This window comes from Panthera onca, chromosome A1 (genome assembly GCF_046562875.1).
Source record: "Panthera onca isolate mPanOnc1 chromosome A1, mPanOnc1 haplotype 2, whole genome shotgun sequence".
NCBI lineage: Eukaryota > Metazoa > Chordata > Mammalia > Carnivora > Felidae > Panthera > Panthera onca.
In genome coordinates, this window is record NC_138339.1 from 230,712,029 (window position 1) to 230,730,802 (window position 18,774).

At 51.1% G+C, this 18,774-nt stretch overlaps 1 long non-coding RNA gene across 1 annotated transcript; it reads right to left on the bottom strand.

The window, feature by feature from the left end:
- Window positions 1-425: 425 nt before the first annotated feature.
- LOC132682210 (uncharacterized) lies at window positions 426-17,770 on the bottom strand. Its single transcript, XR_013553133.2, has 5 exons — window positions 16,504-17,770; window positions 4,311-9,192; window positions 3,960-4,065; window positions 3,676-3,779; window positions 426-1,224 (listed from the first exon to the last, which is right to left on the bottom strand). It is a non-coding gene; the product is annotated as an uncharacterized LOC132682210 (long non-coding RNA).
- Window positions 17,771-18,774: the final 1,004 nt, after the last annotated feature.

Genomic DNA, 18,774 nt, shown 5'->3' on the forward strand with positions numbered 1-18,774 from the left:
TTGCTCGTCCTAAAATTAAAGCTTCAGGGGCGCCCAGTGGCTCAGTCAGTTGGGAGTCTGACTCTTGGTCTCATCTCGGGTCTTGTTGGGCTCCGTGCTGGGCCTGAAGCCTACTAAGAAAAATAGATAGATAGATAGATAGATAGATGATTGATAAATAGATGGATAGACGGATAGATAGGAAGACAGACAGACGGATACATAGATAGATTGATGATAGATCGATAGACGGATAGATAGATATATAGTAGATAGATAGATAAATAGATGGATGATTGATAGATAATTAATAGACAGAGATATAAGATAGATAGATAATTGATAGATGATAGATAGATATTTAGATAGATAGATGGATAGATAGACTGATAGATCGGAAGATCGATAGATAGATAGATAATAGATAGATCAAAGCTTCAGAAAAGCTTTGTTCAACATAATTTTGTTCAATGTTATTTCCCCATAAAGTGCTTGGCATATCATAAGCACTGACCATTTGTGCAGTAAAAGCAAACAGAAAAGAATACAAATGAAAGGTATTAACTTTAGGGCAGTTTTATTTATTTTTTTTTAAGATTTTTAATGTTTTTTAAAAAATTTTCTTTTTCAATGTTTATTTATTTTTGACAGAGAGAGAGAGACACAGCATGAGCAGGAGAGGGGCAGAGAGAGAAAAGGAGTCACAGAATCCGAAGCAGGCTCCAGGCTCTGAGCTGTCAGCACAAAGCCCGATGCGAGGCTCAATCTCACGAACCTCGAGATCGTGACCTGAGCCGAAGTCAGATGCTTAACCAACTGAGCCACCCAGGTGCCCCATAAGCACTCACCATGTATGCAGTAAAAGCAAACAGAAAAGAATACAGATGAAAAGTATTAACTTTAGGGCAGTTTTAAAAAGCAAACTTTCCTGGTGCACTTACCGTCAAATTAACGGATTTAATTAAACGTCGTTTGTTAGGAAAAATACATGCGCACCAATTTATTTGCGGGGGTAGAGGGACAAAACCTCTCACCGTGCAAAGACATGCGCACCTGTGAAAGATCCTAAGTGAGCTGAGTTCTGAATCCGCAAACAGAGAAAGAAAGTTCGGGATGAACTGGCTATTTTTAGTGCTTAGAGGTACCTCCTTGCTGCAGCTAATGTGAGAACCACACTCTCTCGCTCTTCATGCCTTGACATGCCAGGGGGGAGAAAGGCCTCTAAGGAGACAGGATTAATGAATTCTGAAATGAGAAGTAAAACACAGAAATTTAGTTCGTTTAAGAAAAGCCTCCATTGAAGGCATTTGAGTATTTGAGGTCCTGTTTGACAGAACTCAGATTCTACAGTGAAATTACATTGTGCGTTTAATTATTTCATATCATGTTTTAAAACAAATATATAAAACATAATTTAAAGACATGATTTTTTAAATGGGGAAAATCCATTCCAAAAAAAAAAAAAAAAATCCTCTTTTCTTCCCGGTCCTGCATCCCGCACTCTGCTGTCTACACAGCCCCTACCCTCAGCCCCTACCTTTCATCTAACCTGCCTTTAGAACTGTCTTCACAACTGAGAATCTCTTTCATCTGCCTGTAGAAATATATTTGTGGAACGGGTGCTCAGTGCTCCCGATTGTGAGTGCATATGCCCTTACACACAAAAAACATGTGTGGTAGAAAAGTTTCGTGTTGATTAAATTTGTATTAATCCCAGGCCTTTAAACTCACTAGAAGGGAATCTTTTTACAAAAGCAAGCAACACTCCCCATAACTGTTCTAAGTCCACAGACTGGGAGACTGGGCCGATGTAAGGCAGGTGGCACAGCCGTGGGGCCTCTCTTCCTCCTTGGGTCGACTCCGGCTTTCCAGAAGGCCTGGGGGGACGACAGCGTACCCTCAATCCTTCTCCCACACGTCCCTCGTCTCCGAGGGAAACGACAGCATTATTAATTCAGGCACTGGCAGGAATGTGGAGGGGCTGGGGCAGGCTCCTGGCACGGAAACTCTTGGAAGACACAGCACTGAGGCAATCGGGAGAGCTGGAGCTGTGTGCCGGGCAAGGAATCCGTGGAAAAAACCTCACCTGGTTTCCTTAACTCTGTGGCTGGATTCAGGCCTCCTACCTCAAGGCCTCATGTGGCTGGGCCGGGCTGGCCTAAGGAGTTGGGGCACAAAGGACTCTGAGGGACGCCTGGGTGGCTCAGTCGGTTACGTGTCTGACTTTCGATCTCGGCTCAAGTCGTGACCTCCCGGTTGGTGGGTTCGAGCCCCACATCGGGCTCTGTGCTTCCAGCTCAGAGCCCGGAGCCCGCTTCGGATTCTGTGTCTCCCTCCCTCTCTCTCTGCCCCTCCCCCGCTTGTGTTTTCTCTCTCTCTCTCTCACACACACACACACACAAAATAAATAAATAAACTTGAAAGAAAGAAAGAAAGAAAGAAAGAGGGCACGTCGGTCGAGCTCTGTGGATGGCATAAGTCCAAAGACTTCACCTGTATGCCACATCATTTGGATCATTTTTCTGTGTGGCAGCAAAAACCCTTGACGTGATTGGCTCACTCACACCACACACGTCTCTATGAGGTAGGATTAATACCACTTTCTACTGCGTTGAGGGAACTGAGTCACAAAGAGGCAGGAGACCTAGTGAGCTCACGTGACCTAGGCAGAGGAGGAGCTGGGAATGTATCCAAAGCCCTCTGACACCAGTGTCTAAGTTCTTGACAAGCACAGAGCCAGCACAGACAGGGATAGAAAACACAGACCCACACAACGTGGGTCCAGATCCTACCTCTGCTGCTCTTTAGCTGTGTGACTTTAGCAGGTTGCCAAGCTTCTCTGTGCATCAGTCACTTTAGGTATAAGCTGGAATAACGATAGGAGCCACCACGTGGGGTTGCGTGTGCGTGAAATCAGCCACTCACTACGCGTGAGTGCTTCTCTGTGCCTGGGCTACAGCAAGTGCTGTGTGTCTAACGCGGTCTCCCCAGAGAATGGGGGTCCCTTCCCCCACCCCTGCCAGATGGGCGACTGGGCCCCTGCACTCCAAGGCCGAGCCAGTCTGCTCTGTGAGCCCTCATTGTGCCAGAGCCATATGGGGCCAAGCCGGGCAGCCTGCCTCCAGGGCCTTGTGGAGCACTTAAGGGAATTGGCTTCCGATTTTTTCTCACCGCATCCAGGAGCTCATGGGAGGCTGCGCTGAGGGTCAGATCTGAGGCAGAAATTAGAATTAAGCCTCCTCTCCAAATGCTTGAAGCTCTGCCATTAGCTCTCCCCACCCCCTTCTCCCCTCCCCCTCCCTTCCAGCCCTCCAGCCCTCACACCCTCCCCACCTCCCTCAAGTCCGGGGTTCTCAACGTGACTGCAAAGGCCCCTGGGAGGCCGGGGGGTCTGCAGTCTGCGAAACTGAGCGTGTGTGCGCCCACGCGAGCACGCATTTCTTGGGGAGACTTCCACAGTTAGTGTCCTCTTCTCAAAAGGGGTTTGCGATCCCCCAAACGTCAGGGACCCTGGCATTGATTCCATCGGATACGTCAATCTATTGGGCTGGGCTCTCCGGAAAAGGCCCCAAGCTGGAGTTAGGCATGCAGCGGGTAGCTGAGAAACTCCTGCGGGAGAGATGGGGGCGGGGGGGGTGGGGGGGGGTGGGTTGGAGAAGCAGAATTGGGGGGCAGTCAGGCAGGAGGGAAACCTACCCAGGAGCTGCTCGCTGGGCTTCTGGAGCACAGACGACTAGCAGAAGGGTCCCGCGCTGGACAGAAGCGCTGGGCCCCTGGACCACGTGTTGGCCTCCGCAGTCCTAAGCAGAGTAAGGCCAGGTTTGAAAGCTGAGGTCTATCCTGAAGGACCCGTCACCCCGCCATGCTCATTGTGGCCGGGGCCTGAGCCCTTCCTGGAAGGGGGTCTGGGCGGTACACCCCGGTGCCCTTTACATGCCCTGGGTAGCCACTGCACCCAGCTTCTGGCCCGTCCTCCTCACAGACCATCAGACTTGCCCAGGTAGATCCAGATCCAAGTGGCCCAGCCTAAGCCACACCAGGGGCCCCTCGCCCTTGACCTAGGAAATAGGAGTCCCTGAAGTTGACCTGTGGAAGAGAGCCAGAGGGATGTTGGGCAGGAGAAGCAAGGGAAGTCTTTATCTCATGAATGGATTATATGCATGATGGTTGTTTAAAATTTGGGAACATTTTCTCACGGAAATCCTATTAGAAATGGTTCCCCGGGCTCATTTGCAAAAACCTATTAAATTCTTAGCTAGGTTTCAATAATAGGAAGGGTCATCCTGAGGTCGGAGGCCGGAAAGACCCCCCCCACCCCACCCCCATCCCACCTCTGAGTCGTCCAGGGAATCCTGCAGCAGCGGAGGAAAAGGAAAAATCTGCCAGCATCAGGGGGCAGAGGCAGTCTGAAGGAATCCAGGCTGGCAAGGGCGTCCCAGGACTTCCGCAGTAAAGGGAGAGGGGCTTAGCTGTAGAGAGACAGAACCCAGGGATGCGGAGACCCCTGGGGGTCTGCGGCAGGTGGGGGGGGGGGGGGGTTCCTGCAGCAAAGGCACGCTGCTCTGTGCAGTGAGGTTACGCCGCCTCTTTACTAACAGGGTTTTTTGCCTGCCATCAGCCCAGGCCTCTTTGCGATCACCCTCCCGGAAAGGCTCAGCCTGGCTGGAAGGAGCCAAAGCGGCCTCCAGCAAGCTCTTGGTTAACCTCTGCGATGCCGATGCCGGGCTTCTCCTCCCAGAGCGCCCGCAGCGGCAGAGCGCGCCCGAGGGGGACGTTCCGAAAGCGGCCACTAGAGGGCGCGTCCGCCCTTCCCTACTCCGGGAGCGTCCGAGAGGGCGCGGGTGGGGAAACCCTTGGTTGTCATGGCCCTTTAATGAGAAGGCTGTTCCCAAAGTGACCTCCTCCCAAGGAAAGCTCCAGGCTTCTATTAAAGGGAACAGCTTGGGGGGTGGGTGATGGGTATTGAGGAGGGCACCTTTTGGGATGAGCACTGGGTGTTGTATGGAAACCAATTTGACAATAAATTTCATATATTGAATAAATAAATAAATAAATCAAGGGAACAGCTTATTTATCCTCTAACATGAGGGACCTTCCATACAGCATCAATTAAACACACTTAATGTGACCAGAGCGGGAAAACAGCTAACGGATAGAATGAAGGGTTGTTACCATTTTGAAACATCAGACCACCCATTTCGGTCTCCAGGGCGTGTAGATCAGCTCTGGGATGGGTCTCATGTTTGCCTATATGCCGCCGAGTCCTGTCCCCTCCTCAAACAGGCTGAAGATTGGGGGGCTTGCCTGGGTATGGTGTCCAGATCCTCCAGACCTGTCGAGTAGCCTTGCTTCGTACTAATTTTTCTCATTAGTACGCACATTGTCAGCACCTTCGTTACAATGTGGGCGCTGAAAAATTGGGCCACTGGTGATATTTTCTACACTGTTGACCTAATGTGTAGGACAGATTCTGGAAGGTTCCATCGTCCGGACCAAAGTAGGTCCACACTGAATAAATATGTTCCCAGGTGTGGGGTGTTCAAGGAGCACACGATGCGCCAAGAAAAAGTGAACGGAAATCTCAAGCAAGAGCCACAGGTCTAAATTCTGAACTGCCGGAGGGGTGGGTCAGACACAGGATGCCATTAAGGTTGTGGCTTAGTAACTAACCAGAGGGTGAGGAAAGGCGCTTAGGAGAAATGCCCCTCTTTCCTTGGTTCCAAAAATAGTGATTTCCTAAGCAGTTGACCTGCTTTTATCTCAACATTCATCCGTTTCCCTTTTCTGTTTACTCCTGGTGCCCGGCTTGTGGCCCTTTGGAAGGAAGTCTGTCAACCGGCTCGGTAAACTTTGTATTTTTCCTCACCTCACTCCTGGCTCCTTGTTACGTCTCCATTCTTTGTTTTTTTCTCCTGCTCTTGTTTTTAGTGTGTATGAAGCTTATGGCTTGTGTCTCTTTTGTAAACTGCCTTAAATCCTTTGTGGAACAGAGCAAACGGCAAATAAAATAAAACAGACATCAGATACGTTCTTTCTGTGGCACAGCACCAGGCCGAAGTGTGCGTGAATGTTTGTTACCCGTGATCCTAGGCAGGAAAGGAGACTTTTAACGTTCTCTGCCAGACTGCCTGACTGGTGACATGTTCCGATAACTTTCCACTTCCTATCACCCTTAATTTGCTTACCCTGTTACTTGGACACCTCCAAGTCGCGTCTTCTAGACTTTTCTCTTTTGTATGTCATACCCAACCTCACTTTTCTGATTTTCTAATTTCAGAAAGTATATTCTAACGTCTCGGGTGGCTGAAGCAACAGATTCATTGTTTAAAAAAATTCACTTTGGTTTACACATTTAAACTTTTTTTTTTTCTTCTCTCTCTCTCTCAGAAGACCTAAGTACTACAAACCAGCAATATCATTTCACCAACCCGGCTGGTCCCTTTGAAACGGATTAAGAAACGAAGAGAAAGTCACAGCGGTTTGTCTCAAAAACTCAGATACTCCCAAAGCAATACACGTTTTGGCTGCTGGTGTTGCTGTTACAAGGACTGATAGCCTTTTTGAAGGCCTCCTTTCCTGAATCTCAAAGGTTTGACCCCAAACTGGACACAATAGGTGCTCAACACTGTTTGGTAAATGAACGAATGAGTTAGCACAACCTAACCAAGATGCAGGGGAGGAATGAATGAATCCCCTGGGTCGGGCCTGGGTAGTTCCTAAATTACCCGGGTCCTCGAGTGGGACTGACTGACTTTCAGTGATGTGAGCATTTGCTGAACTGGTGTTGCTGCGGTTTTCTTGAGGAGGAAGGGACTGGGCCAGAAAAGGCTGGTCTCTGGAAAAGGCAGCTTTGAAGGAGAAAGCCTTGGTAGACGAGGAAAGCTTTTTCCCTTCTCTCCCCCGTCACCTCCCCTCCCTCAAGTGTTAGCAACTTGCCATGTGAATGCCAGCAATGAAACCCCACCGTCCTGATCCCACAGTCCCTTCTTTCCCGGGCTCGCTTCTGAATGTCTGTCCTGAGAGGCTTTTTATTTTTTTCTTATTATTTTTATTTTTTGTGAGAGGTTTTTCATTTCTGAAGGTGTTATGTCATTGGCCAGGCCTAAAAATTTAAGAGAACAGAGAGGGTAATTACCCTGTGGGTTTGGGCTGGGTAAACAACCAATTTCTCTAATTCGGGTCAAAAGGTGGATGTACCAAGGACGCACATTTTTACCGAAAAAATTCATTTATATTAGAAAATTCCACCAGTTGGTCTTTTCTCGACTCCGCAGATGCGTCTCATTCTCTCTGCCTCCTGCTTCTTTGGGTTTTACTTTGACTCCTTTTTTTAGGACTCTGAAACATCCCAGTGTTGTGGGGCCGGGCTTTACAAGAAGCAGACAGTGCTTGGTGAAGGGGGGCCTCTCAGCAAGCTGGAAACATTTACTTTCCTAACCAGCTTCCCTCCCTGCCAAGGAATCCGCGAGCCTGGGGAAATGCTTTCCCTACTATGTTTACAAAGCACTAAATTTTCAAAGTCATTAATTCCCTTCATAAAGAAAGGGCCTAATGGAGTTTTCTATTAGTCATTGAGATAGCGGTTATAACCCTGAAAGATCCAGAAAGCAATAAGGAGCCTAAATTGAAGCGGGTGTAAGGTGGGGGAGGGGGGGGGCAGCAAAATCAGTTCTCTTTTTTTCACCGTCAGATTTCTCCGGCTCTAGAGGGAAATATTTTGAATGTCTTCATCGCTACCTCACACATTTGTTTATTTTGTTTTCCTTTTCAGAACATTGGGAAGTGTTGTTGTGTAGACACAGACCTAGTCCCCCTCCAAGCATGTGTTTCTCAAAGGAAGCTTCTTTGTCCCGAGGGTTCTGGCTAACTGTGTCCGGAACGGAGCACCCCGCATGGGGGAAGGGGGAAGGGAGGAGGGGGGAGGCTCAGGGTCTCAGCCCCGAGGGGCAGGCACCAGAACAGGTGCTGGCTGGTGTGCCCAGAGGGCCAGCAGAAAGGCCCAGTGCTCCAACTCTCCTTGGAATCCAGGCTTCTGGGGAGACTGTTAACCCTTTCAGGGCCTTAACCCTGCAGGGACGCCCTCCTGTTCCGAGCCCCTGCTTGGCCATCCCTGGGTGGGTTCTGGGGGAAGGAGAGGGGACGCTATTCTTGGTCAGGGCACTGCTCCCTGCACAGCCCAGCCCCCAGGGCCTTAACAGGGCCCTCCACAACTCCCCGATGATGAATCCGGTAAAGATTCCTACGGACTTCGGCATAGATTTGTTTTCTAGAGAATGTCCTGAGACTCCAAATGGCTCTCAGAAGTGTCACCGTGGCCAGAGAATCCACTGGAAGCTGTGTCGGCGGGGAAAGCGGGAGTTTTCAAAATAGGGCCCACAGACCTCCCACATCAAAACCACCGGCAAAGCTTGTTAAAAATACAGACTCTCCCCCACCGCGACCACCACCAGCACTGCCCGCTACAAACTCAGAATTTCTCCGGAGGGTAGGGGAATGGCAGGAAAGACCAGGAAGGGTTCCTGCACCTGCCTCTGAGCCCCTGAGGCATGCAGGCCTCTTGGCCTCCTCTGATGGTCCCCGAAGGCTTTCTCTCCAGATGTAGAAATACTGGGCTCCCATGGGAGAGGGCATGCCCGAAGGCCACAGGGGACCCCGAAGGCACGCTGTCCCCATGGAGCAGTCAGCAGGCTGTGCCTGCCAGCCTTCTGGACTCTGAATCTTCTTGCGCACATTGGTGTCTTCACCTCAGTGCTCCCGGGTAGAATCCAAGAGAGTATTAGAGTCTCTCCATAAAGTGCTTACGAGTGTGGATTTCAGTTACCCTGGAGATGGCCTTTGTCCCCCCGGGGCTGCCTGTTTGGCATGTGGGCCTGGCCCTATCCTATTCACATTCCTAGAGAGACACTGCAGGAGCCATATTGGGTGGAAGAAATTTACGGACAGGCACGGGGATCAGGGATGCCTGTAGCAAGAAGAATTCCCAACCTCTGACTATCGGATGCACCCGGGGCATGTTGGCCACTGTAGCACCCACGTGGGACCCACCTCCTCGGGAGGCTTTCAAGGATGCTGGGATTTTCTTCTTGTGTTCGTCTTTCCTCTGTGCCAAGCCTTTAGAGGCAAGGAGCCAGGAGCCAGATCCTGGCCCTGCCTTTTAAAGATATGCGATCTTGGGTACATTAGTCTCCTCCCCTGAGCCACAGATGGCCTTACCTGCAAAACAGAAAAAATAATAATAGTCATGATGTTCCTGCGGCATCAATGAGATGAAATCTCATACCAAGTGCTTGGCTGGCGCTTCAGCGGATCTATTCCTCCCCTGCCTGCCGGCAGCATTCTTGCTGGGTGTCCACACCAGGAACTTGGGCGTGTACCTGCACACTCAGAGAAATGGGGTCAGGGAACCCGTCGAACTGCCTAAGTCCCACCAGTGATGTGTCGTGCCCTGATAGTTAGTTGCTCCTCATGTTGAGCGGAGATAATTATCACTCGATTCTCAAAGCAACAAGTTGCCCAGTCTGTCGATGCGACCTCCCATCGAGACATAGGATCCCCCAAGCTAGAGGTGGAGGATGCCAGAGCTGTCTTGCCCCTCAGATTTTCTTCTGAGGCCCCCCATGCTGGGGGTGGCTCTGAGCGCGGTAAATATTTATGCACATGTCTTGTGTAACTATCATGGATCTGGGTGCACCAGGAGCCATGGAGAAACACGCTGGCACCCAAGGGTCCCAGCTTCGAGAGACAGCGTTGAGGCCAAAGATGGGGAGTCTGTCGGCTACCGATGGCTGTCAGGTAGCAGAATCCTGCGGTCTGTTCATTATCTTGGAAACAAAGTCTTGAACTGGGAGGAAGGGAAAGCAACGGTAATTAAAGCTTTCCTTGGGCAGAGCTTCCCAGTGAAGGGAATTGGCACATTTCTTGTGTGCCCATTAAGCTCCAGGCGCTAGGCTAAGAACTTCGCATACATTGAATGTTTTAATCCTTACAACAGCCAGAGAAGGGGCTGAGGTTGTCACCAAGAAACAGAGGTCAGAGAGGTTAAATAGTGTCCTCAGAGTTTTACAGCTACTCAGCGCCGGAACCAGGGGACGAAGCCAGAGTTGGGACCTGTACCGACGGAGAAAGGGAACCAGTCCTGCTCTTTTTAACCCTGAAGCCTTGCCGGTGACATGCTCTCGGAGACTGGCTATCCTTGAGACCGGGGAGAAGGCTCCTGTCTCCAGGGAATGCCTCCGAGCTTCCCGACTAGGTGGATGCTAAACCCCTTCCTGATGCCTCGTGGATGCCCACTGGGAAAATATGTTCTGTGCTATCTCAAAAGATGTATGTATTAAGACTCAAGGGGGGCGCCTGGGTGGCTCAGTCGGTTAAGCGTCCGACTTCAGCTCAGGTCACGATCTCACGGTCTGTGAGTTTGAGCCCCGCATCGGGCTCTGTGCTGATGTCTCAGAGCCTGGAGCCTGCTTCCGATTCTGTGTCTCCCTCTCTCTCTGCCCCTTCCCTGCTCATGCTCTGTCTCTCTCTGTCTCAAAAATAAATAAAAACATTAAAAAAAAAAAAAAAAAAAAAAGACTCAAGGGAATGGAAAGACATCAGAGACAAAAGAAAATAGGTGCAGGATTGAGGTACTGTGCTACCCGTAGGCAGAGAGAGAGGAAGCCCACTCTACCTTCATCTTCAAGCCCCGCCCATTGGCAGGCACTGTCCCTCTGCTTCCCACACAGACCTCTGGATCCATCGGCCACCGCAGGCTCTTCCGCCCTCTGTTCCCTGGATCGCCGGCAGCCACATTTACTTCTGGAAGTTCCTCCTTACATGGGTCGGCGCTTCGGCTCTTCCGATGCAGCCAGACTGGCACAGCCTGCTTCTTCTCACCCGGTCCTACTCCTTCTGGACGACCTCATAATTGCACGTGTAGACACTCGTCCCTTCTGCGAACGGTGAGCATCGCCGAGGCGCTCCAAGGGTTGTCGTCCAAGGGTTGGCCCCCGGAAGGCACGCAACACGTGCTAAATGGCAGGCTGAACGAAGGGATGGCGGCCTGGGAATAGAAACTTCGTGCCTCCGACCCACATTCCCCAGATGGAAGGATCTGTCCGGTCATTGTTTTCGTTGCAGACGGAATGCAATTGTTTCTTATTCAGAGAGAGTCAGGACGACCTTGTTCCCTGAGATGGTAAACATCTACGCCGCCTCGTGGAGAGCTCCTAGGGAATAACCAGTAACTAAGCAGTGGTTGAATGTTCACAGGATCATTGAAAAATGAGACGAAGAGGGCCTCTAGAATTCAAAGACAATAAACAACGCTGGAAAACTATTTTTTAGATTTCCGAGCAAGTATTTCAGTAGCTCCTGGGACAGTTCACTTCACTTTGTAAGAGTCACTTCAGTAACTCAAAAGCATTCACTGAGCACCTCCCGAGTGCTTGAAGCTCCGGGGGAAATTAAGATCTTCTACACAGAAAGTGCTTTATGGCCCTCGGCACATGTCGCGGAACGCTTCTGTGTTTCTCGGCGTCTTCACGAGGTGGGCAGAACGGCGGCTGCAGAAGGTGCCCTTGTCCTAACACCTGCAGTGAATGTGTGACTTCACATGGTCAAAGGGACCTTGCAGATGTGATTACACGGAGGGTCCTGAGGTGGGGAGAACACCCTGCCTTATCTGGGTGGACTCAGTGTCATCACCAGGGTCCTTATAAGGGGGAGAGAGGAGGGTCAGGGTCAGTCGTAGGGGATGAGACAAGAGAAGCCCATGGTTGGGAGGTTGGAGCCATGTGGCCAGGAACCGAGGAAAATGGGCAGCCTCCAGAAACTGAAAAGGGCGAGGAAAGGATTCTCTCCCAGAACATCCGGAAGGAGTATAGTCTTGCTGATACGTCCATTTTAGACTTTTAGGTTTGTGTCATTTATTACACGCATCTTTACAACAGAGATAAGGATACTCCTTACCTCGTGGGCTCTGCCGTTAGATGATACGTGACAGAGGTTCAGAACAGCGCCAGGCACGTGGCCATTTAGTCAGCTGTCGTTATGATAATTCTTATTTTATTGTTCTTTATTTGGGAGATCTTCTGCTGTGGGGTAGGCAGACCCCCTCCGTATTCATAAAACGAACCAGTATTAAGTCCTTGCCAGACCCCAGGTCCTCAATAACCCTGGGGACCAGAGAGAAATTGAATGGCTTTTCTGACCTCAGGGGCTCCTGGCAGGCAGGGAAGGCAGGCAGCTTAACATGAAGGTCAGCACGGGGTGACAAGACTCAGTTAGGGGCATGCCCAGGATTGGGAGTCCAGAGGGAGGATCTCTGGTGGGAAGCAGGGTGACTGGGGAGGTCCCTCTAATGAAGGAAGCCTTGAGCCAAGAACTGTAGACAGCAGAGGCTGCCGGGCCGGCAAGAGGAGGGGTTTAGGTATATTGCAGGCGGAGGGACCAGGGGGAGCCGTGCGCGGAGGCAGCCCTCTAGAGAAGAAGGGTTGGACAGCTGCCCAAGATCCCACAACCGAGACTCAAACCCAGACCTTCTGCCCTAGCCCTGTCTGCTGCCCTGGGGATACTCTGCATGCACGTGACCTAGCTGCTGGCAGGCCTCAAGGACAGCATGGTTTACCCAGAGACGACTGGATACAGGGTAAGGACACAATGTAAAACCACCATATTTGAGAAAGCTTAAGAATAAATGGTGGCGAAATTCCACCAGGAAGCTGTAAAAGAACCAGATTTGGGAAGATTTAAAGAGGGAAGAACATGAGTTGGACCCTACGGGTGGGTAGGATATGGACGGTCGGGGGCGGCGGGTGAGGGAAGTACCTTCTCAGCATCATGGAGGCCAGTCCTCCCGGAGGCAGGCCACTGGGCGAGCGTGGGGACTAGCCACAGGAGCCCAGAAGGCAAGGATGATGGGCTAGCTGTAGAAAGTCATGTGGGGCCTTGAAAGCTCGTCCCAGACAACACTTTATTCGGAGCGTATTTGGGGAGTCTGCTGAAGGGTCCCTTTGGGTAGTAGGAAGCCATCAGTGTATCAGACACACTAACGGGTCTGCCTCCAAGACGGGACTTACCTTTCTGTCTCCAGCAGACAGCTTCTCCTCCGTTATTTGTTGACCTGAACGGAGATTTGTAGGATGGATAGGAAGGCAGGGGGGGAAATCTGGTTTCTGATCTAAATGCTACTTATAACTGAGTATAACTGACTACTGACTCAGTTGTTGAAACAGGAGCTGAAAACGGGATTTCGGCACCGGATTCTGATGGTAAGACGCAAAGCCTTCTCTGTCTTCTGAGCCTTAGCACAGTAGGATTCCTGCCCACGCCAACCCCGCACGTGGGGAGTTGCCGAGCAAAATGGGTGCTTGGCTGCCAAAAGGTGCCCAAAACTGTGCACCAGAAATAATGGTAACAATAGGACATGTAGAATGCTAAGAAACTGCTGGCAAGTAGAATGAATAGCAGGGACCACAACTTGAACTTGGGTGAAACAAGGCGCACTTCGATTCAGACAACCGAATGACGGCTGGAGCAGGGACCCAAATTCAGACAGAACCTTCCAGCCACTTCTGCCACATGCTTCTCTCTGCATGTCAGCGTCCCTGTCACCAAAAGGTAGTGGATCTTTTCCTCCAGGACGTGGGGGACACGACCACCAGCGGCGTCCAGGCTCTTCTCTCCCTCCCAGTGAGGACCCCTCTCCTCCACCAGCTGCAGTTCCGATAAATGTCAGGGAGGGACCGTCTCCAACGTCCTCCCCTCAAGGGGACTGAGGCCAGGGAGGCAGAGTCACAGAAAGGGATGACAGCCCCATTTTGGTCCAAGTGGCTGGCGTCGGGGGACACAGCAGGTAGTTTCATCAAAGAAGGGCTTGGGTAGCGAGAACACTAAGGCACTATTCCGGGCCGGCAAGCCAGCTTCAGGATTCGCACAACAGCTTGTGGCAAAGCTAGGCCTGGAAGGGTTCTGTTCTCTTTCGGGCATCACAGCCTGTGTTCCCAGGTCGTCCCGTCTGGCCTCTGATTCCTGGCGAATCCAGGAGAACTCACTTATCCCTTCACTGGAGTCAGTCTCCGCTCTCTCCCCAACTTCCCTCTGCATGGGGTCCTCTGAAGTTCCCGGTGCCTGCAGTTCAAAATCCAACTTTCGGGGCGCCTGGGTGGCTCAGCCGGTTAAGCGGCCGGCTTTGACTCAGGTCATGACCTCACGGTTCATGAGTTCGAGCCCCACGTCAGGCTCTGTGCTGACAGCTCAGAGCCTGGAGCCTGCTTCGGATTCTGTGTCTCCCCCTCTCTCTGCCCCTCCCCGACCTGTGTGCATGCACTCTCTCCCTCTGTGTCAAAAATAAATAAACATTTTTTTAAAAATTCAACTTTACCATCAAGTTAACATTATGTCAGGTAGGCACAGCAGTGAGAGAGACATATCACGGCCTAACGTTCTTGTCAAAGACTCACGAGATCCTACAGCTTAAAAATGTAAGGTGTGCGTGGGTGAAATCAGATTAGGTTGCCCTCAACTGTTCATCAGAAGTCGACAGACACCGCCCCCGATGACTACGAATTTTACATCCACGGTGACCGATCGGGTCATTGGTCATTGCCCTGACAGGTGGTGAAATCTTAGCCGTGGGCGAGCTCACTTGTTGAGAAAAAGGCCTTGCGCTGCGTGAAATGTTGACTGAATTTACGGATAGTGCAATTGTACCTGCACCTCCTGCCTTCAGCTGTTGTTAAGACCAGAGGCCGCCCGACTGGTTACATTTTTGTTTCAAATCCTCCCGCACCACTGATCCTGAGTTGACCGCAGCCAGATTCTAGAGCATCAGAATCTAGCTCCCACTTGTCTGTCACTGGCCCCCACGGCCAGCGCTGGCTTTTCTGCGCTGTGTCATCTGCTGTGATACCCTGAGCTCAGCCTCGAAGGCCACCCTCTAACTGTGGGTCAGCCAAGCCCACAGCCTCCTTGGGGGACGCAGCAATGACAGAACCTGCCTGTGGCTAAAGTGTGCAATGTTTTTCTTAAGGGAGGCTATTTAAAACAGAAGCCTTAATTTTCTGGTTAGCTGGCCAATAGAAGTTCCATCCGTCCTTGATTGTCAGATAGCTGACTGCTATTGCCCGGGCTAGTTATCACTTAGAGAAACGGAGAAGGTGGGTTCATTGCACCCGGAGACAAACTCTGTCCCTTGGCCCCCGGGGTACATCCTGGGCCTTAGCCAGCCGGCTTGGAAAGTCTCAGATGGGTGAATGGGGAGAGCAGAGCTCATCCACTTCCCCTGCCCCCGAGTGTCATCCTGATGTGCAGAGGAGAGTGAGTTCAAGCACTGAGAACCCACCCCTGCGTGTAAGAGCAAACCGGCTGGCTCCGTTGGAGCAGGCTGGGGGTCCGGGAAGCTGCACTGGCGTGGGGCTTCAAACGACAATCTGGCCAAAGGTTTCCTGGTGGCCTGAAGGAGACTGCATGTAAGTGAGCCCTGCACTGAAAACAACAGAGCCTTGAGGCCGGTGGTTTATTGGGTGTTTCCAATAAAGATGCAGAGCCCGAGGCCTCCCAGCGGAATCCTGGCACAGTAACCCGGCACACATTTATCTGGCCACATTTGCACTTTTAAGCATTTGGGGCTATCCAGAAAAGGGGCCGGTGTGCCTTTCCAAGCACCACGGCCGCCTGCCTCGGAAATCAAAGCTGCATGGTCAGATTCAGATGGGAGGAGCCACGGTGCTCAGCCAGAAGCATTAAAGGCTCGGAACGGAACGGCTCCTCAACTGCAGGCAAAAGTGTGCTTTTTCTTAAACCACGAACCTGGAATGTGCCCTCTGATGATGATTACAGGCCAAATCAACACCCAAGTGATGGAAACCAGGCCCACGCTCTGCTCGCGGTGCCCAGACCGGGACAGCTGCGTCCTAATGGGATCCAGAAGCCCTACCCTGCTCGCTAGCAGGCCCTCGGGGGAGGGGGCACCCAGGCGCTGTTCTGAAGGGCTGCTTGCCAGCGCGGGGGCTCAGCAGGTGTGCACCAGAGTCAGCCCCATCCCGCACAGGGACGCCTTGCAGGGTGACAGGAAGGGGCTGTGGTGCTGGGGTCAGCCCATCTGGACAGAGCTCTTCCCCCCGCAGCTCAAACCACGACCTATCTGCCTGCAAATCTCTCACTACCACAAAACTACACCCGGAAAGGCGGGGAAAGCTTGCTCTCTTTGCACTTGGTGGAAAGGATGTTTCTATATGATACGTAAGGAGGCCCCATGATAACGCACTCACGACAACAGAAGATCGGATGAATAGACAGAGAAGGTGATGGGCTCCTGCCCTCTACCCCCACCTCCCCTGGCCATTCCGCCTAACTCATTACAGCACACGCCCACCTTTTATGGGACTGAGCTCCTGGGGCCCTACTTGGGAATTTTACAGAGAAGTCAGGGCAGAACATGTGCTCGGGTCCCCACAGGACAGCAGACCCAGACTTGCCCCTGTTAATAAGCTGCCGCCTCACACAGCTCTGGGGAGGGTATGCGGCTGATGCTTAATTGCCCACCATTTTGGATGGCATCTGAGGCAAAGGCACGAGATCCAGCTGTTCCTTCCAGCGCCTTCTTCCCCATCACCATTACTGGAACCATTGGTCCTAAGAAATGAAGCATTCTTGAAAGGTTGGATTCTTGAGAGGCTGGAGACGTGCTCATCACTCATCTTGCTACATGTGATTGTCAACGACATTCTCGGGTGTCATGGAGCTACAATTCCTGAACAAGAAAGAATAGTATCTTCGCAACAGCTTCAGCCCAGAAGATGAACTTGAAGAGGAGACATCCAAGTATGGAGGGGGTGGGGGGAAGGTACCAATTTTCCACATTTAATATTATTCAGGCTTTCCGGGAAAGAAATCGTGGTACAGTTGAGACCTGGCTACACTCTCAGAGGAAGTTTTCATCACTACCTAGAGCCCTGGTCTCTTTAAAGGGGCAGAACTCTCCAGATGTTACTACAAGGCTGCTGTGATCTTCCTCGGGTCACCCCACAAGCAGACAAGTCAACAAACCCACTCCTCACAAACATAATTGTGTGAACTTCACCCTGCCCTCCGGCTTCACCCACGGGAAGTGCACTCCAGAATATACTGGAATATTCCAGAACCTCCTGAGAATTCTAGAATACCTGTGCTCTCCCACTAGGCCTGCCCAGTTCTCTGCTCCAGAGCACGTGCAGGTTTTACACTCTCCCACTTACAGGTTCCTCCCCTACATGAACTGAACTGGAGTTAGGAGACTGCTTGTACTCGGTGTCTATTGGCTCACTCCTCAAATTTTGTTTGCTATTCAGTACGTTCTCACTATTTTGCATTTCCTTTTTCTCGAATTTTTAGTCACAGTCCACAGTGGGTGTGTGAGAGGCAGGAGAGTCACATCTGGGAGTTTTGTCAGGTGGTAGCAATTGAAGGACTTCTCTGACCCCCAGAGGCAGTTCTACTCCTTTGTATCCTCAACCTTCAGTATAAAAGCCCAATACGCTTTTTCACATTATATGGTGACTGTTGATATGCCTTCCCCTAGAAAATAACACCATTTACTGAGCACTTCCTACGTGACAGTGTTTAACGTACGTTATTTCCATTCCCTTAAGATATGTATTCTTGGGGCGCCTGGGTGGCTCAGTCGGTTAAGCATCCGACTTCAGCTCAGGTCACGATCTCGCGGTCTGTGGGTTCGAGCCCCGCATCGGGCTCTGAGCTGACAGCTCAGAGCCTGGAGCCTGCTTCCGATTCTGTGTCTCCTTCTGTCTCTGCCCCTCCCCTCTTCATGCTCTGTCTCTCTCTGTCTCAAAAATAAATAAAAACGTTAAAAAAAAAATTAAAAAAAAAAAAAGATACATATTCTTTTTTCACCTATAACAGATGAGAAGCTAGTGTTCAGAAAGGTGAAGTAACTTCTCCAACATCACACAGAAAAAGATTGGGCAGAGAAATCAAGCTTCCGTTGGGCAGGCCTGGCTCCAAAGCCAACTCCCTCTCTGTTCCTCACCTGCCGGTCAACATCCTATAAACCTGAGGTCTGGGCTCAGACTTTCCTCTCTGGCCTGAAGGTTAACGCTGGGACTGAGACGTTTCGTGGGACGTGGGACTTTTGGTACTAAAACCGGGACAGTTGGTCATCGAGGGAGGGTGGACATCTGGACCTTAAGGTGGGCCTCAGGTTGGAGTGCAGATGCCAGGGGGTGAAGAGCCAAGAGAGAGAATATCCACTATGTACAGAGAAGCCCCCTGCAGGACAGACCCTGCAATGACAAGTCTTCCAACTTTGCGGAGGGTTACAACTTGAGTCTCCAGGCCAGAGCACCGTCATGATCATTTGGGTAGTGGACGTGGGTTTTGTCAGTGGGTAAGATTTGCCAAACATTAGAGAAACATCCCTAAGGTTTTCTTCCCTTTATGTGAATTCAAGGAATCTAAAACTAGATAAAATTTTTGAAAATATTCATGGATCCCCTGGACTCACCCTCCTCGAATGCTCATCTCTAAGAAGGCTTCTGGGCCCACATGACCCAAGTTCCTTAGGGTGCTCCAGATCCGATGCCTGCCAACAGCTCCCATGCCATCCCCCTGCGCGCGCACACACACACACACACACACACACACCCCACATGACCTCGTCAAAGTGTCCTTGCAGCTTCCCTCCATGCGTCTGCACATGCCGTGGCCATGGGTTAGACCAAAGCTCTCCTCCCAGAGCCTCCCGACTACCTGTCCCCTGCCTGGGTCACATGGCACTGTCTTTCTCTGTTGTGGATGCGTGTTTATCTCACCCCTCGA